This window comes from Canis aureus, chromosome 17 (assembly GCF_053574225.1).
Source record: "Canis aureus isolate CA01 chromosome 17, VMU_Caureus_v.1.0, whole genome shotgun sequence".
NCBI lineage: Eukaryota > Metazoa > Chordata > Mammalia > Carnivora > Canidae > Canis > Canis aureus.
The window spans coordinates 59136297-59156872 of record NC_135627.1 but is presented as its reverse complement, the minus strand read 5'-3'; the positions used below and the strand labels follow the sequence as shown (position 1 = coordinate 59156872).

General features: G+C 38.1%; 2 protein-coding genes across 18 annotated transcripts in view; one reads left to right on the top strand and one right to left on the bottom strand.

The window, feature by feature from the left end:
* The window catches only part of SETDB2 (SET domain bifurcated histone lysine methyltransferase 2), a 55151-nt gene extending 54470 nt beyond the window's left edge, over positions 1 to 681 (bottom strand). For 8 of the 14 annotated variants that reach the window (XM_077855774.1, XM_077855776.1, XM_077855773.1 and 5 more), the window contains exons 1-2: positions 523 to 681; positions 17 to 115 (exon numbers count right to left, since the gene is read on the bottom strand). The gene's annotated coding sequence lies outside the window, so the exon portion shown is untranslated. Of the gene's footprint in view, positions 1 to 16; positions 119 to 522 lie in introns of all 14 variants that reach the window. The other 6 variants (XM_077855771.1, XM_077855769.1, XM_077855768.1 and 3 more) reach the window with 3 other exon arrangements.
* Positions 639 to 20576, top strand: part of CAB39L (calcium binding protein 39 like) — a 106646-nt gene continuing 86708 nt past the window's right edge. The window contains exons 1-2 of one of the 4 annotated variants that reach the window (XM_077855791.1): positions 679 to 790; positions 11245 to 11320. The gene's annotated coding sequence lies outside the window, so the exon portion shown is untranslated. Of the gene's footprint in view, positions 791 to 11244; positions 11321 to 20576 lie in introns of all 4 variants that reach the window. The other 3 variants (XM_077855787.1, XM_077855788.1, XM_077855794.1) reach the window with 3 other exon arrangements.

Sequence of the window (20576 nt, the reverse complement as noted above, 5' to 3'; positions counted from 1 at the left end):
TCGTGTTAAGTCTTACCTGAGACACGGGTCAGCGGCTACACCTCCCAGTTGTGCTTCGGGATTGTTACGCCGCAGTCCCCTTCCCGCAGCTCCCTTGACAGCCTCGGGTTCCCGGCTGCTGAGGAAATCATCCCCTCCCGTTACGTGGACGCGCCCCCCTCCCTTCCCTCCCCCCCTCCCCGAGACCGGAAGTGAGACGCGGGGCTGGGACCTCGGGACGCCCGCGGGCCCTCCTACAGCCACCTGGGGCTGCAGGTGCGTCAAAGGGAAAAGGGCGGGGGGCGTGAAGCGCTGGGGTCCGCGCGGCCCAGGGCGCTAGGAAGCGTCAGGCGGCCGCACCACGGCTCTTCCCACGCCGCCCGCCTACCCCGCTCCGTCAGCGAGGCTGGGTTCCCCCCTCCCCGCGGGTCGGCTCCTCTCCGACTCCACGCCACGGGACCTCACGGCCGCAGACGACCCCCCGGCCGGGAAGCCCCTCAGCATTTGCCTAGACCCGGCCCCAGCTCCCCCGTCCAGGCCTACCTAACGCCAATCCTGCGGGGGACAGCTGGACGCCCGCCGATCCCACTACTTGGCCGGGAGCCCATTGGTTGGACGCCTCACCAGGTCCACGCCTCAGAGGCTCCGCGCGCGTCGCGCCGGCAGCGCGGCGGCGCCGGATCGGCGCGCCGCCTCCCGATTGGCTGGCGGCGCTCTCGCCTAGTCTCGCGCTCTCTGGCCGGGCCAATGGGGACCCTCGCAGTCGTCAGAGGCCGGCATCGCTGGAGTGGTGGCGCCGCTGTTTCCTCTGGTAGGTGTTGCGCTGCCATCTTGTGTGTGGCCGGGACCGGGGTTCTCGGCGGTGGGACCCTGCTCAGGGGGCTCCCCGCGCGGAGGAGTCCTGCGGGGGGCGGGGACACACACCTGCACCTGGTGCCTTCTCGCTTACCGGGCGCGGGAGGTTTTCTTGGGCTGAGACGGCCCTGGCTAGAGAGGGTGATGGATGGCGGGGAGGAGGACCCCCGGTGGTTTCGGTTCGTCGGGGTTGTGAGGGCTCAGTGGGGGCTCTGACGGACGCCCCGGAACTCGGCCTCGGGACGTCGGGCGGCAGCCCCGCTGGGGAGGCGGTCCGGTGGACAGCCGGATGCGGAAGGGAGCAAGGTGGCGGCTGTCGATGCTGCGGCAGCGGGGGGTGCGTCGCCGCGGCCTCGGGTCGCACGGGACCGTCGTTTGCCGCCGTGGGCGACGGGCAGGCCGCTGCGGGGCTGGCTCCCCACCCAGCCGAGCACCTGATGAGCGCGGGGACTGGCTCTGCGCGGGGAGCGCGCCTGTGCGTTAGGATGCAGCCCGCGTGCCGGCGGTGGTCTCACCCCCCCCCCCCCCGCCCCCGTTCTCCCAAGCGGTGGTGTCTGTAGAAACGGTGCAGGGAGGACGGACGTTGGCAGAAGCGTTTGTTTCCCTGGTGACGACCTGTTGAAGATGGAGAAGTTTCTGTGTCCGTCCCGACTTGCTCGGTGGCTTCCTCAGGGCCCAGGGGAGGCACTTGTAAGGGAAAGTTCTCCTGAGCTCTCTCTGGGATGGAGGGAGGAAGGAATTACCTCCTGTTCTTACTCCTCGGGTTTGTGTTTTATTATTTTATTATTTTAATTTTATTTTATTGCTATTATTTTATTATTTTAATTTTTTAAAATTTTTATTTTAATTTATTTTTAGATTTATTTTTAATTTTATTTTAATTTAATTTTTATTTTTAATTTATTATATTATTTTTATTTACTTATTTTTATTTTGTATTTTTAATATTTATATTACTTATTTTATACTTTCTATGTTTACTATTTTACTTATTTTATTTTTTATTTTTAAATTTTTATTTTATTTTTTATTTTTATTTTTAGATTTTAATTTTATTTTAATTTTTTATTTTTATTTTATTTTATTTTTTAATTTTAATTTTTAATTTCTATTTTATTTATTTTTATTTTATTTTATTTATTTAACTTATTTAATTTTTTTATTTTTATTTTATTTTATTTTTTATTTATTTTTTATTTTTTATTTTTAAATTTTATTTTTAATTATTATTTATTTATTTATTTATTTTTAATTTTATATCGAAGGAGACGGCACGCTTTCTTTCATTTGGTAGGAGATTGTATCGGATCTGAAAACCCAGCAGATAAAAGGCCGATATTTTGTGATTAGGATTTTTGATACGCATTGGACGAAAGCACAGATAAAGATACTTGCCTCGAGTTGAGTTTTTAGCTATCCAGGTTGTTAACCGACAGCTCGACCTGGTCCAGAGGACATGTGTTCTGTGGCAGGAGTGTCAGAGAAACAGCAGGAATCGAACGATTACAAATTTAATTTTCTTTTTAAAATTTGCCTTCTGAATCATTGAGCCTTAGAAGGCCTAAGTTGCAAGAGTTCAAGTATCAATATAACTCAGCGTTGAGTTGATTGGCGAAGGTGTCTGTGACCTTAGTAAAGGAAGAGATCTTTGGTTAAGAAAGCACATAATAGCTCAGGAGACGTTCGCCAAAACGTTTGCGTAGCATTCTGTAATGATGCTTGGCATATGTTTGAAAGTGCAACTGTTGAACGAATAAATAAAATGACGCAGTGATTGGAAGGTGTGGCTCTCATTTCTTTCTCGCGAAACTGAATAAAAAGAATTTTTTGAAACCTGCTTTCTAGAAACCTAGGCTTTCATTTCCTTTGCACCAAGTTTATTTGTTGCTTCCAGTTTCTACATACACATAATGTTCTAGATAGGTTCATAATCCCCCCCCCCCTTTTTTTGGGTAAGGTCTTTTTATGAAATCATCATACAGAAAAACTGAGATAATGAAGGTGAACCCTCAAGTAATAATGCTGTATTTGCCATATTTTCCTTGAAAGCATACAGTTTCAGTAAATGAATACCAAACTTGTCAATGCCTTGCATCTCTTCTGAAGAAAAATTTATCACTTTTCTAGTTTCTTTTTAACCCTGCTTAAAGTCAAAATACTGCAACTTTAAGTTTACTATATTGCATAAATATCTTCTGTAATTTTAAATAACTAATATTTAAATAATAGGCTAGGTAAACCCGAGATTTTTTCCTTTGAAAAATACTGTTCTCTAGATTTCATAATGTATAATCTGAAGATCCTTACAGAATATTTAAATATTACTTTTGCATGAACAATGTTAAGTGACTAAATAAAAATGATTTAACATTGGTCTGTTAAGGATTATTTTTCATTGCAGTCTCATAATACAGAAGTTTAGATTTTTTTCCCCTTATCAATTGATGTATGCTGTTTAAAATTAGAAAAAATTTGATGATACCTTTGAATTGAATGTGGTATTTTGTGGCCGAATGTCGATTAAAATCTATTTACCTTCATAAAAAATAAAAAATGCTCTCATCTTACTTGCAGTTCTTTATCTGATATTTTAAGACTCTAAATGATTTTATTAGTGAAGATTTTAATGAAGCATTTTTTAATTAAAAAACACATTTAATAGCTGATAGGTGTTTCCCACCTCATGAACTGAAAAACCAAATTTGTGTATAATAATCATTCCCTTTTTTAAAATTATTTTTGAAGTACTAGGAATATCTCCTCACCTTGCTTTGCTTTGTAGTAATTTTGATCATATAAATGTTACTTTGGGGGAACATTTTGAAATTAATAGGAATATTTCTGTATTCCTCATTAATTAGTGCATTTTGCCATCACTTTTCCAGTCTTTAACAAATACAGTTCATCATAGGGATAAATTAAATAATATGACTAAAGATAAAAAATGATTTAAAACTGTATGAAGACCAAAATTACCATTGGCCGTTTGTGGTGTTCTGTTAATCAATGAAATTGATTGAATGCCTGAGTCATGAGAGTGTCGGTTAACTACAGAAAATTCTTGTGAGATAAACATGTGGGACATTCAGATTATTTCACTTAAAGAGAAAATGTCTGAGGTATTATATATTAAGCTTTTTTTTTAAAGACAGATATCAAAAAACTAATTTTCCCTTTACTATGACTTCTCCCTTTGTAATGATCTCATTTGTTCTTGCCACTTAAACTATACCTTTTGTGCAAATAAGCCCTAATTTTATGTCAAGTTCTGCTCTTGTAAGCCCTTAACACTCGTTTCTCACAGTCTTTGGGACAGTTGGATCCACTCAATTTGTATGCAACTCTCCATCTTTTACGTTTCCTATGTTGATTAACAGTATAGGTATCTTCTGAGTGGCTCAGATTTATAACTTCAAACTCTTACTTCTCCCATTTGCCCAACTGTATAATATGTAGCTTCAGCCTCCAAAACGGCTTTCCTTTTCATTTTTCTGTGTTCATTGCCACCGCCTGACTTAAGCCCTCTTTTTCATTTTCTTGACGTTTTATATGCCACTGTATTGTTGACAAAACCCCCATTTCTCTCACCTTTGACTTTTTGGTAAAGATACAGGTTTGGCAACTGTGATAACTAAAAAAATAATTGCCATCTCCTCAATTTAAAAAAATGTACTTATTTATTTTGAGAGAGAGAGAGGGTACACACAAGCCTGAAGGGCAGAGGGGGAAAGAGAATCCCAAGCGGACTCCGTGCGGAGCTTGGAGCCGGATGTGGGGCTCTGGCTCATAACCGACTGTGCCACCCAGGTGCCCCACGGCTTCCCCTTCCCAATTTTTTCAAATAAAATTTAAAAACTCCTTCCTAAGTAAAAATATGAACCAATTAGGTAGTTTTGCTGCAAAACGTTGTCAGCAGCCCCCAGGCTCCTAACGTGTTTCTCTGCCATCGCAGCACCAGCCGCCTGTTACCGGCGGAGCTGGCTGCTTCACCTCCTGCCAGTGTTTATGCCTCGTGCTCAAGTTAAAGGCCCAAATATATCATGGTAGGAAGCGCTTGCAAGTGGTGGTAGGAGTAGGGTTCTATTCTCTACCTTAATTTTTAAAAAGTTGTATTATCACAAAAAAGATCTTTAACAATTTCATTTCTGTGAGGTTGTCATGAACTTTTGATGATTCTATTAGGTTACTACAGTTAGATTTGGGAGGAGTAAGGTGCATAGCTTGTGACCCTCAAATACTATGTTTGTGGCCTATATTACTTGCAGACCTAGGGACTACCTTGTTTTATGCTTTTTGCTCTATAGTGGTTCTCACTGCCCACAGTTAACTTTGAAAGTAATTGATGCCTAGCTCAACTTCCTCTTTGAAGTATAGACAAGTTTAACTTAATCACAACCTCCTCTTGCCCTATACTCAGATTTCTTCATTTAAGCATATCTTATATTACCTTGTTTCTCGCAGGCTATGACAAACAAAATAATTCCCTGGAAGGCAAGATGCCTTCCTGAGTCCTGAACAAGTTTGCATGCAGTTGGTATTGGATGCATGTTTGCTCATTTGAAATACATTTCATATTTCAAGTTAGATCTATACCTTTGGAGAGCGTATTTGTCTCTTATAAATCAAGTAAGAACAGCAGTACCCTAACAGAAAATGAGCAAAGAACATGATCTCATGATCACAAAAAGAACAGGCACAATGATTTAAGTGAAAAGTATTTAACTTGTGATTAAAGAAATAAACATTTAATCAGGCAATTTATCTCAGAATGCAGCAAGAGACAAAACTATGTATACTCTTTGACCCTTTGTAAGGAAACTTCTATTGAAATGGGAGATGGGAGTCAAAGCTTTATGATCACAGTATAATTTTATATTTAGGAATAATTGGCAATAAAAAATAACCAATGGTAGAAGAATGATTTTATAAATTATTACACATGCATCATAATAGACTATATTTCAGCCTGTTAAAAGGAATATTTTCAAAAGCTGTTCAGTGATACAGCTATAAATGAAACTGGGGAAAGGTCACCATTATGTGTTAAACGAGAAAAATATAGAATAGTAATTGAAATGAAATGAGATACCACCATACACAACCTCTTAGAATGCGCCGTGCCCCCCCCCCAAAAAAAAAAAGAAAGGAGGAAAAAAATATGAAGTTCTGGCCGCTATGCAAAGCTACTGGATTCATGTCTTGCTGGTGGGAATGCAAATACCACAGGCCTTTGGCAGACAGTTTGATGGTTTTTTATAAAATTAAACATAACCTTTATCATGTGACCTAACAATCTCACTCCTAGGTTGAAGTTTACTAGCAAGGTAAGAGAGCTCCACTAGCTTCTCTTTTATGCCAGTTGTTTTTGTTTTAGTTTTAGCCATTAAATGGGATATGTAATGGCATCTCATTGTGATTTTAATTTGCATTTTCCCAAGGACTATTACATGCTTTTCTCATGAAAAGTGAAATGAAACCTATAATCACTTCCCTGTAGATATTTATAGCAGTTGTATTTGTAATCACCAAAAACTGGAAACAACCGAGATGTCTTTTAATTGGGGGATGAGTTTTTTAAAACTGCAGTCCATCCATGCAATGTAAAACAAAACAAGTCTCTTCCTAGTCAAGGAGAGCATAAATACTTGGTGAAATGGACGATGATATAACTACATACTAAGTTGTTGTAAGGAAAAAAACCATAAAAATGAGCCATGCAACATTACATTACATAATGGAAACACAGCAGAAAAAATGTGACCATAAAGCAGATGAAAATGCTAATCTAAATATTTAAAAGTAAGTCAAGGGACAATAAGGAAAAGACACCTTTGAAAGAACCACACAAATCAGAAATAAAAGGAGTTCAGAAATGAGATGACTAGGCTGTACAGGGATGTGAAGTGAGAGCTGACAACTCAAGAAAGAATTGGGGGGATCCCTGGGTGGCTCAGCTGTTAAGTGCCTGCCTTTGGCCCCGGTGCGTGATCCTGGGGTCCCGGGATCCAGTCCCATGTCGGGCTCCCTGCATGGAGCCTGCTTTCCCTCTGCCTTTGTCTCTGCCTGTGTGTGTGTGTGTGTGTGTGTGTGTGTGTGTGTGTGTGTGTCGTGAGTGAATAAATAAAATCTTTTAAAAAAAATCAAGAAAGAATTAGGAGAAAGAATATTTTTAAATGATGATTAAGTGAAAGAAAACAAGAGTGACCATACATCACAGAAAGCAGTAAGTGAATAGAAAGGAGAAAATTAAAGGAAATCAAACATTTTCAAGGAGTGAAGAGAAAGCAACAAGATAGGCAGAGAACCAAAATGTATATATAAGTAAATGTAAACCAAAGTACAGTGGTGATGATTATGTAACATTTGAATATACTTTATGCCATTTGGTTGTATACTTGAAAATGATTAAAATGGCAAATTTTATGTTGTTTGTTTTACCACCATAAAAAATATGAACTGTGGCAATGGAACAGAGAACTATTAGAATTGAATTCAAGAGCACTTAACCAATAAATAATGTTTAAGTCTATATATATTGAAAGGCATACTGTGAATCTGGGGAATTCAACCCAGAACAGTTAACACAAAAATGTACTCATACAGAAATTGTTAGATTTTAAAAATAAGGTAAAAAAATTTTTTTTTGCTTCCATGGAAACAAAGACGGGGTCCACTTGGAAAGAAAATCAAATTGGATTAGTTTTTTTTCTTTTTTTTTTTAGCAGCAACCTTTTATGGCAGATAAAAACAAAACATTTTTTATAAATATCCAAGGAAATAAATATTTCGTATCTCACAAAACTATCTTTCAAGAAGTCAGGACATCAACAAACTTTTATAAACATGAAACAACTCAAGGAAGGTTGTTTCTATGAATCCTTCCTGAAGAATATTCCAGAAAACAAATTTCAGACAACCAAGAAATGATTGGAGAAACTTCAACATCAGGTCAGGTGGTAAGCATTGAATATATTTCACGTAGGGCTACAGTTAGAAGATGGGAATAATGGTGATAGAATGGTATGTAAATGTTATATAGTCTGACAGTGTAGAAATATATAACCCACAAAAAAAAATGGGGGAAGAAAGGAAGAGTAAATAGAAAGTAGAATAAGGTGATTGTTTGCCCTGTTGGAATTAGCTATGAAGAAAGGATAGCACAGGAAGCTGAGTGATGGAAGTTTAAACATATAGGTAAATATACATACTTAGATGTATGAAACACTAATAATAATACCTGTGATCAAAACTAGATGGTAGAGGAGAAGGACGAGTAGAGGAAATTGCTAATTTTGTTACTACTAATAGGGAATTAATATCTTTAAAATAGGGGAGGAGAATAAAGAGTGTTATATAAAGATAATACTACAGAGTTAACCCCAAAAACAAAATATAGAAAAGTTTCCTAAATACTAAAATATGTTCTTTAAAAAGAACAAACAGACCACATAGTGATATGCACACATTTTCTATATGTATTTGCGTGTACAAATATACAAAATGTATAAAGCATGAAAAGTTACCAATAACACCAAAAATAATCAGCTATATTAGTCAATATATGGGCTCAATCTGATGAAAAAGATTTTCAGATTACTGTATACAAAGGTACACCTATATAAATTATTAAAAATGGAATTAATGAATAATTTAAGGGAAGATCGAAATATTTCAGATAAATGCAAATTTTAAAAACAGAATTAAAAAAAATAAAAATAAAAACAGAATTATCTTGGTATCAGACAAGGCAGCATTTAGTTCAAGAAGCACTAAAATAAAGGATATTTTTAAGCTAAGGGCTACACTCACAATCAAGATTTTTAAAAAATGTCAAACAGCAGCTTTCATGAAGTAAAAACTACAAGGGATGTGACAAAAAATAGAAACCTGCTAATAGAGAACTTTAACACACATCTCTCAACATAAGTACTATTAAGTATATTGTAAGGTAGATTTTCTAGATTTATATCAAAGTTTGAGTTCACTAATGGAGAATACATCTTTTCAAGTGCACAGGGGACAGTGTAAAAAATCTGTTCTATATTAGACCACAAAGAAAACCTCAGATCCAAAAAATGAAGGTCAAACTTTTGATCACATGCAGTAAAGCTAGAAAATAATTCTTAAAAAATAACTGAAAAACCTGACTTCAGGTGTTCATAGGACTATGGTAACTGTCTAAATCCAGATCTCACCATACGTTCTTTTAAAAACCATATAGATCTGTAAAGAAAGCAAATTAAACTACTGCCAACCTTGTCTAACTAAGATAATTTCAAATTATGGGTGTGTAGGGAAGTAAACCCTGAAATGCAGGAGAGTGAGCTCTGGACCCCGTGCTAAAGTGGCAAGTGAGATTGAGACTCTTAAAACGAGAGTGGGAAGCAGGACGTTGAGTGAAGAGAATGCAGATAAAATAATTCCAGAAAGTGAAAGCCCCACCCTAAGAAGGGAAATACTAAGAAGTTTGAGACCTGTTAGATAGAAGGAAGGGACTTGAAAGTGCATGGGACCAAAGAGCAGTCTGAGAAAGGTACTGCTTTTGAGATAAGAGGATGACTTGGAAGGGACACCATTTACCTGCAGGCTTTGGTGATAAGAGAAAGAGGAAATAGTAGAAATTAGGTATCTTGGTGTGAAAGAATGGAAGGTACATCAACCACTCTTACCCAAAAAGGAATAATTGAGGGATTCCTGGGTGGCGCAGCGGTTTAGCGCCTGCCTTTGGCCCAGGGCGCGATCCTGGAGACCCGGGATTGAATCCCACATCCGGCTCCCGGTGCATGGAGCCTGCTTCTCCCTCTGCCTGTGTCTCTGCCTCTCTCTCTCTGAGTGTGTGTGACTATCATAAATAAATAAAAATTTAAAAAATAAATAAATAAAAAGTAGAATAAAAAGAAAAATAGGAATAATTTCTGGTAACGCTGAAACCTAGATTTGGGACTGTATTTTCTTTTTTTTTTTATTTTTTATTTTTATTTTTATTTTTTTTTTATTTATTTATGATAGTCACAGAGAGAGAGAGAGAGAGGCAGAGACACAGGCAGAGGGAGAAGCAGGCTCCATGCACCAGGAGCCTGATGTGGGATTTGATCCCAGGTCTCCAGGATCGCGCCCTGGGCCAAAGGCAGGCGCCAAACCGCTACGCCACCCAGGGATCCCTTTTTTTTTGTTTTGTTTTGTTTTTGTTTTTTGTTTTTTGTTTTTTTTTTTTTTTTTTGGGACTGTATTTTCTTAGCAGGGTGTATTCAGCATTATTGTTGTTAGACTAATATATTTAAAGTATTTTATGTATATAGCTGGGCAAAATAGATGTTACAAAGTGTTGATAATTGTTGAACAAAAGCACAGAAGTTCATCAAGTCTATAAATTAAGAAAATACAGCTTGGAAAATTCTTTGACAGAGTGAAGTCGAAGTGAAGTACAAAAATACACAGGACAGCTGTATAACAGTGCATGTTATATGGCACTGTGTCAGGCATTGTATATATAAATATCATTTAACTCTTGCAGGTACCCATTGAGACTCTGATATTTTATTCTTGAGAGGTTAAGTAATTTGCTTCAGATTAGACAGTCATTGAGTGGGAGGTTGAGATTTAAACCCAGATCTACGGGATTCCAGAGCCTGTGCTTTTTCTACTACGTTACTGCAGGATTTACATCAATATTGAGAAGAAAGAACATCAAGAGTTAAGTGTTCTATTTAAGCCAGTAGTTGCTCCTCAGAAAATACATAAATATACAGACCCTAAGTCAGTGGTTTATATTTTCTTCATGCAAGAGCAAGGCACTAAAGGAGAGAAGTATAAATTTTCTCTTATTTCTGATGGGGAAATAGAAACACACATACACAAATATCCTTATATGGATGTTGGAGATAAAAATTTCACCAAAGTTGCCACTGATGACGGAAATTCATAAAAGATACAAACTGAAAGTATGGCAAAACAGGAAAGAAAATCTGGTAGGCATGGGTTTTCATGATGCTGTGAAAAGCAAAAACAAAAACAAAAGTACCTTCAAAGCTTCCATTTATGATACTTAAAAGCTCTTCTAAGCTTTGCATAGCCTTTTTATAAAAATTGGCCTTTAAGATACTAGTTTAAATAAGCTGAGGGCTTATGGAGATTCTGGGGGTGCTAGGGCTCCCCTCACTCAAGCCATCCCTTCACTCTGCTACTGGTTTTCCCAGTGATAGAATATTTTCATTCAGTTCACTACTCTCTAAAAGTTCTGGTACTTGAAGTAACTGGTGTAGAGGGATTTTCCTGTTTTAATTTGGTTTATCTATATATGATTATGATAGAGATTTAATTTTTAATTCTATGTACCTGATAGTAAAAAAAATATATTGGATTTGCTATAAAATTTTTAAAAATTAATTTTGAAGCTTTTCTTTTTGTCAGAAGCTGTGTTTATCAGGGACTTTGGTGAAGGCTAAGAAAGTTGAAATAAATTTGCAGATGATGTACAACTTCTAAGGTAAGCTAATAAAACAACTCAAGGAAGAATATAAATGTTCTTGATAGACTCGTAGGTTACAGTAGTAACACACTAAAATAAAACTTACCGGGAATAAATACAATATCCTGATTAAAATTTCACAAAGCCATTGCAGAAATATTAAATAGACTTTCATTTCTGGCAGCATGGTAGGTAAGAGTTCTTGAATCCCTCCCTCCACCAAATATCTCAAACACTAGATTTAGCATTTAAAGAATTCTATTATAGGGATCCCTGGGTGGCGCAGCGGTTTAGCGCCTGCCTTTGGCCCAGGGCGCGATCCTGGAGACCCAGGATCGAATCCCACGTCAGGCTCCTGGTGCATGAAGCCTGCTTCTCCCTCTGCCTATGTCTCTGCCTCTCTCTCTCACTGTGTGCCTATCATAAATAAATACAATTAAAAAAAAAAAAGAATTCTATTATGAACGGATAAATCTGTAAGAAAATAAAGGAAACTTTTGGGGACTTGAAACAGAACAAGTACATCCTGTGGGGTAAGCAAGTGCTGAAGGCACGGAGTACTTTGGGGGTAGTACGCACGGCTTTCTGTTGGCATAGAAACTTGGGTAGGGAGGGGTATCGGGACTGGCAAAATTCTTGGGTTTGCAAAAGGTAGAGAGCCTGATCGGAGACCGGAGACCCTCTCGGAGAGGCAGATGGCTCTGGGTGGAGCTAAAATCTCTTCCACTGGAGTGCCTGGTGGGCTCAGTCAGAAGAGCATGCAGCTCTTGATCTTGGGGTTGTGAGTTCAAGTCCCATGTTGGGCATAGCGATTACTAAATAAAATAAATAAAGTAGACTTAACAAAATAAATAAGTAAACTTAACAAAAATAAAATAAAGTCTCTACTAATTCCTGGTTACCAGCTCACATTCACTTGGGTTTGAGGCCTTAATTTACACTATTTTCCTGGTCCCTAAGTACCTATTTTCGTGGTTTCCCACAAATGGAGAATTTTAATTTAAAATGGACCAGGGTCTCCAACACTTTTTAGTACTGGGCAGAAACCATTAAAAACCATCCATGGAGGGAGTTACCAACCCAGTTGTCAAAGTATCGTTGTTAAAATTCTTTTTCTTTTTTTTTCTTTTTTTTTTTTTTAAGATTTTATTTATTCATTCATGACAAACACAGAGAGAGAGAGGGAAAGGCAGAGACATAGGCAGAGGAAGAAGCAGGCTCCATGCAGGGAGCCCGACATGGGACTCGATCCCGGGTCTCCAGGATCACATCCTGGGCCAAAGGTAGCGCTAAACTGCTGGACCACCAGGGCTGCCCTCGTTGTTAAAATTCTAACAAATAACCTCCTAATCATTTTTTAAAAATCACAGAACATAACAAGGGGAAAAAATCAAAATGTTATGAGCAAAGAGCAGAAATTATAAACAACTAAAAACAGATCTACAGAGGTTTCTGCTATTAGAAATATCCAATACATAAAATAAATATTTAATATTTAATAAATACGAGAGGGATTCTAAAACATAAGGAATAATAGAACTTAAAAGTGACCAGGAACGTTAAAATAAGAACCAGTTACAATATCAGAAATGAAAGTATGGCAAAGCAGGAAAGAAAATCTGGTGGATATGGGTTTTCATGATACTGTGAAAATTGTAACAGAACTTAAAGATTAAATGGTGTGTTAAACCACTATATGAGGCACAGTTAAAAAGAGAATACGATAGAAAACCATCCATGGAGAAAAAAGTTATTGAAAATAAAAGATTGTGAGGTGGTCTAATCAAGAGTTCCAAAAATAAAACTTAGAATAGGATTGAGGCAATATTCATAATTGCCATTAAAATTCTGCCATAATTGATGAAAGACTCAATTGTCAGATTTAAGGAACCCAGCGAATTGCAGTCAGGGTACATAAAGAGAGCTACATCTTACTAATGTTCAGCTGTAGAATGCCAAGCATGGAGAAACCAGTAGGTCGCAACCTACACTTTAAAAAATATTGTTCTGAAAGGGATACCCTGAGAAGGAAAACACTCCTAAAAGGAAGGTATGAAATAAAAGAAGAAATAGAGCGTAAAGAAAACATGAGTAAATCTAAGCCAACACTGGTGAAAGGAAACAGCAATGATAATGTAGTAGTCCCCCTCTCTCTTTTTTAAGATTTTTATTTTCAGTAAATCTCTACATCCAGCATGGGGCTCAAACTCACGACAGCATGATCAAGAGTTGCACACTGCGCTGACTGAGCCTGCCAGGTGCCCCTACTCTAGTTCCCTCTTACCTGTGGTTCTACTTCCATGGGTTCAGTTCCCTCTGGTCAGCTACAGTCCAAAAGCAGATGGTCCTCCTCCTGATTTATCCTCAGAAGGTCATTAGTGGTGTAATTACGTCACAATACCTACATCATTCACCTCTCTTCATCTGATCATGTAGGCATTTCATTATCTCACATCATTGCAAGAAGGAAAGTAAGATATTTTGAGAGAGAAAGAGAGTGAGAGAGACATCACATTGATGTAGCTTTTTAATACAGTATATTGTTATAATTGTTCTATTTTATTAGTATTCTTATTAATCTTACTGTGGCTAATATCATCGGTAGGTATGTATGTAGAGACAAAAGATAGTGTGTTGACCCCTGAACAGCATAGGTCTAAAGTGTGTAGGTTCACTCAGTATACAGATTTTATACAATACTGTAAATGTGTTTTCTCTAACTTTACAGTTTTCTTAATGTCTTTTTCTAGCTCACTTTATTGTAAGAATGCGGTATGTAATATATATGTGTTGATCGACTTTATGTTATCAGTAAAGCTTCCAGTCAAAAATAGGCTATTCGTAGTTAAGTTTTTAGCAAGTCAAAAGTTACACGTGGATTTTCGACTGCATGGGTTGCTGGCACTCCCCAAACCCCCCATGGTTCAAGGGTACCCTCTTCTACAGTGGTTATCGGCGGTAAGATGAATAACCAGGTTGGGGTGTATCTATACAGTGGAATACTACTCAGCGTGTACTTCCAACAAAATGGATGAATCTCAGAACAACCGTGCTGCATAAAAGAAGCCAGACAAAAGAATACACGTTATTTGATTCTACTTATTAAAAATGTAGAAAATGTAACTAACGTATAGGGGCAGAATGTCCATCAAACGTGGTGGATTGCAGAAAGGGACTCTATGAAAACGGGGTGAGCACATATGACATTCTAAATATTAAACAACAGGATTGGGACACCCGGGGGGCTCAGTGGTGGAGCGCCTGCCTTCGACTCAGGGTGTGATCCTGGGTCCTGGGATCGAGTCCCGCGTCGGGCTCCCGTGAGGAGCCTGCCTGCTTCTCCCTCTGCCTGTGTCTCTGCCTCTCTCTGGGTCTCTCATGAATGAATAAATAAAATCTTTCCCAAAAAAACGCCCCAGGATTTATTAATTAGCATTAAGCTATTTCATAGCATCAGGCAAAGATAGCCCTGGGCAGCCATCTCTACACTAACCTCCTTTGTATAGTAGAAATACACCGGCCCCCTCCTACCAGACTGTTCTCCTCAACTGTACGCAAATAGGCCTTGCCAAATATAACCTTTTCCTCTCACGGTACATCCCAGTGGCTAACCAGTGTCTCTTCTGAATGATGTGTTCATCTTTTAAAATATTTACGTTAACAGTTTCAGTTGGGCTATAGCCAAGTTATGTGGGCCTCGAAGCCATTTTGTCTTTTTAGGTAACGTTATACATGTCTACTGGTTTTCTGGGGTAGATTTTACAGTTGAATTTGTTGTATACAGACTATGTACAGTATCTCCACAGTATTTGAGTTACCTTACTCTCTTCTGCCCCTGACTATGTGTACCATAAAAAATCCAATCTTATTTCCCATCAGTTAGCAGTGTGAGACAGGGCATGTCTAGCTTAGTACGAATTACTAATTCAACAATGAGATACCACCTCACACCAGTGAGAATGGTGAAAATTAACAAATTACTAATTCTATAACTAAATTTAAATTAATATCCTAAGGGTGCCTGGGTGGTTCTGTTGATTAAACATATGACTCTTGATCTTAGCCCAGGTCTTGATCTCAGGGTCATGAGTTCAAGCCCCGCATTGGGCACCATGCGGCATTCCTACTTAAAAAAAATTAACATCATAGATGAAAATAAACTCCAGACCAATTAAAAAGAAAATAAGCATTACAGTCAGTACCATATTTATCAACTTTGTGGGCAACTAGTAGCTTTCTCAGCTTTAGAATTAAAAATAATAATAAAACTGAAGAGCAATTTATAGATTTTAGTAACTGTATAAGATTTTTTGTACAAATGAATGTTAGTAAAACCAAAATGAAAGAAACAAAGAGATTAGGAGAAATATTTGAGCCAAGTAACAAAGATCAATATTTATAACAAATTTAAAGACCTTATTAAATTTTATTACAGAAATCTCAGTATCCTGGTGAATAAATGAAATACCAGTATGAACTTAAAGTTCTCATAAGAAGAAATTAAAAACACAAATATTCAATCTCGCAAGTGATCAAACAAATGCAAATTAAAGGTATGAGAGAACATTGTATATCTCTCTAATTAAGGATTCAGAAAGGTAGTTGGAGATGGTGAGGTTTGTGTGAATCTCATATTGGCAGCATTTTTAATTGGCTTAATGCTTTCAGAAATTACTAATATATACCAAAGCCCTTAAATTACATATTTTGACTGAGTAGAACTACATGAGAGACTTTGTCCTGAGAAAATAACACAAACAAGAAAGGGGAAAAAATCGCAAGAAACATTTTTGACAGGATTAACCATAAGAGCCTAAATGTCAGCATTGGTGGGTAGAGTAAATTATAAAATTTAATTTAAATTATAAAATTTATAAATTATAGGTTAATACTGTGGTATTAAAAATAACTTTTCCCAAAATGTCTATATAGAAATATGGTTAATGTTTTATATAGTTAACAAAACAGATTGGCAAAATGTTTTTTGGCAAAATTTTATACTATTACTACAGTTATATGAAATGTATGTGTATACATATGTATATATATGAAACAAAACATTAGGAAATATTCGGAAATAAAAATAGCTTTTGAAAAAAAATAGCTTTTGTGTTAACAGGTTGAGATTTTATGTGTGTTATTTTCCCTAAATTTTTAAAAATGAATTTTCAGTGGGAAAAAATACAACTTAAAAGAATTAAGTGAATGAATACTTACTAACTTAGAACTGGGGTGGGGGGGTATATAATTTTCTTAGAATTAATTGCAGTCCCAAGTTAAATTAATTCTCAGATATTTAACAGTTTTAAAATGAGATCACATTTTACTTTGCCTGTTCTAGTTTTCTATCACTAGTATTTAGGAATGTCATTAATTTGATTGGGATAGGTGCTATATTTTGTTAATTTGCTGAGCAAATGTGGGATTCGATCCCGGGTCTCCAGGATCACGCCCCGGGCCAAAGGCAGGCGCCAAACCGCTGCGCCACCCAGGGATCCCAAATCAAAGAGCCTGTTTATTTGAGTTCTCATTAAGCCACATGAGATCACTTACCATAATTTGGTTAAGTACAAGTCTTTTAGAGAGCTGAAAGTCCTCTCTTTAGGGTTTTGTTTTTTTTTTAAGATTTATTATTTATTTTTGACAGACAGAGAGAGAGAGAGAGAGGCAGACACAGGCAGAGGGAGAAGCAGGCTCCATGCAGGGAGCCCAATGTGGGACTCCATCCCAGGTCTCCAGGATGACACCCTGGGCTGAAGGTGGCGTTAAACTGCTGGGCCACCGGGGCTGCCCTTTCTTTAGGGTTTTTGAGTTCTTTTTATCTCAGTTATTAGAACTGTGTGTCTTCTTTTGAAAAATATCGATTCAGATCCTCTGTTCCATTGTTTTTCTAAGTAGGCTCCACACCCAACATGGAGCCCAACACAAGCCTTGAACTCATGACCTCAAGATGGAGACCTGAGCTGAGATCAAGAGACAGATGCTTAACCAACTGAGCCACCTAGGCACCCCTGTCCATTTTTTAATTGATTGATTGGGGGTTTTATTTGCTATTGAGTTGAATGGGTTCATTATATTTTTGGGACTTAACCTCTGTCAGATATAAAAAGTTTTTAAAATTGTAGCCAAGAGGGGCTTAGGATATTCAAATAAAAAATAGAACTTTTTAATGGAGAAACATGTCTCTTTGAAAACACTAAATATTTAATAAAAGAATTAAATGATGACCCTAAATGACCTTTATTTTTGCCATAACTTACCATCCCTCTATTTTGCAATAAAAGTATTTTGCAGACTTCTGAATTGTGCTTTTGAAATGGAAAATCAGAAAGTATTACGAGTTTAGTTGTAATTATAACTCTTTTTTTCATAATTTTTTCTCGTACCATTTTTACCCTCTGCTAAGTAATTTAGAACTAGAGCTACGTATCACATTCTTAGCTTGAAATTGGCTTTCTCATGATACTGGACTTAATAGTAATTAAAAAAAAAGATTTACTTATTTATTTATTTGACACAGATAGAGCAAGCATATGTATGAGGAGGGACAGAGGGAGAGGGGAGAAGCAGACTCCCTGATGAGCCGGGAGCCAGACTCCCAGGTCCCAGGGATCATGACCTGAACTGAAAGCAGATGCTTACCTGACTGACCCCCCCAGACTCTCCAATTTAATAGTAATTAATCCCATCTTAAATTATACCATGTTGCCTTTCTAGGTTTTCTGTCAAAAGATTTAGGGTAGGAGAAACTGAGGCAAGAAGCCATGGATTGTGACCACAGGAGTGACAGCAAGACAGTGCAGGTTAGATGAAGAGAAGTATTGAAAACTGAACTGGGAACTGATGCCCAGAACAGAGTGGGTGATGGTGTTTGGGATATGAACCAGTAACGTCTCACATTAAAGACATGGAAGGAAGAAAATAAACACGAGTGGTCTTTAAGGCCAAACTTACCATGTAATCTATATTAAGAAAATTTTTAGAAATGAGCACAAAGATTTACTTAGAGGATAATGTGTGGCATTATTTGCGGTAGAGAGAAAGGAAACTATCGAAACTATAATAGTAGCTTTATTAAATGTGATACATTTATTTAGTGGAATGGTATGCATCCATTAAGATGCAGACTTCATAATGAGAAACAGAAAGAAGTAATGGGGAGATTGATTTTATTTTAATGGAACTGTCTCTGGCTAGAATGGTGTCTTTCAGCATTCAGGGGAATTGATAATGTAGTTGAAAGTACCTAGCATGGTACCTGGGACATAGAAAACATTTGGGAAATGGTAATTGCTTTGGGATGTCGGCTAAGTACTCAAGAACTGGATTTGTTGTCAAGTGTGTCTCAAGGGACTTGAAAAAGAAAAAGACTTGGAGAACGGTGGGAAACCCAGGCAGCCTCAGTCCTGGACACGTAGCCCTGGCTACTTCAGATAAATGGAGGCCTTTTGTGTTTTAGCAAGTGGGAGAGGAAGGTTGACAGAAGTATGAGGAAAGAAGAAAGAACTGAACATTAAATCATACACATTACCCTTGATGCTGTGAATTTTTTTAAAAGATTTTATTTATTTATTCATGAGAGACACAGAGAGAGAGGCAGAGACCCAGGCAGAGGGAGAAGCAGGCTCCAAGCGGGGAGCCCGACGTGGGACTGGATCCTGGGTCTCCGGGGTCACGCCCTGGGCTGAAGGTGGTGCTAAACTGCTGAGCCACATGGGCTGCCCTGATGCTGTGAATTGATGCTAGTATAACCAAATATCAACATAATGCATGTATTTTGCAATTTAAAAGAATTTGCAAAATCTTCTGTTGGTTGTATAAACTGGTTATACTCATGACACCATGTGTATTTCATAATGTGAATATCAATAAATACTGTTTAAAGTATTGTTATTTGGGTTTATTTTTTAGCTCTTTATTTGACAATAATTTATGGCTTATTTAATATTACCTGCTTATATCCAAAAAGTTAAAGGAACATTTCAAAATATTCGTTTTATCCCTGTATTTATCAATAGAAACAAGAGTAATTTGAGGAGGAAAATTTTGTGAAAGATGATTTTTTCCATGAAATATCCCTGGCTCCCTTTTACCCTAAATTGAATCAAAGATGTTGTCATCTTATAGAAATATCATTTGCATCTAATTTACTAAGCAGCTAAGAAAGAAAACAAATTGTAAGAAGTAAGAGAAAATAGATGTGGGGCCTCATGCTCCCAGAGCTGGGCCAGGCCACGTGACCACAGGACTTCTCTCTCCCGCCTCTCAAGCAGACACTGGTGGCGCAACAGTCCTTTCCAAAACTTTGCCCATCTTTCAGTGTGGAATGGAACCTTTGAAACTCAAATATGGCATCAACAAAGTCAAATATAGCGGCATCGGTCGGGGATAACAGGAATGCCTGTATACTCCTCCTAACTCCACACAGGAAAAGGCAAAAGGAAGAGAGTGGAGATGTGTCCATAAGAACAGACCCAGATGCTATGAAGAAAGAAAAGTATATCAGAGAAATGAGGAAAATGATTGGCATTTCAGTTATTTTCCTCTCCATTAGTACAGAACCTAATTGCCTTTCAGTCATTCCTCAACTATGAAGAATTACAAGCTTTCCATCTAAAAACCCAGAAGATTCCAAATCACTAGATTTCTGCTAACATTTGTTGCTAGAAAGGCCCAATGATTTGCAGTATATGAAGAGGATCGTGAGAGAATATGACAGTTAATAGGTTGTGGAGCCAACGCAGACTAAGATCAAGCAACTTTCCGAAAGAGGCAAGTATAACTAAGAGAATTATTAAATGATAACTATTATAAATGGAAAATGGAAAAAAAATAGCACTTGTTAGATAATATCACCATTCAGTCCAACCAGTCACCCAGCAAAAACATTCAGCCCATTCAGGTAGTTGTGTGATATCTCAAAATAAATTCCAGAAAAAGGAAAAAAAATGGAAGGAGAAATAATATCCAAAATATGAAGAATTGTGAGGATTTCATTTTATAACAGTGCACAATTAACAATGTTGAGCATATATAGGGGATCCCTGGGTGGCTCAGCGGTTTGGCGCCGCCTTCAGCCCAGGGTGTGATCCTGGAGTTTCAGGATCGAGTCCCAAGTCGGGCTCCCTGCATGGAGCCTGCTTCTCCCTCTGCCTGGGTCTCTGCCTCTCTCTCTCTCTGTCTCTCTCTCTGTCTCTCATGAATAAATAAAATCTTAAAAAAAGAAAAGAAAAAAGAAGTCTAAAAAAAGAACTTTGATTTGTGGGAGGGAAAG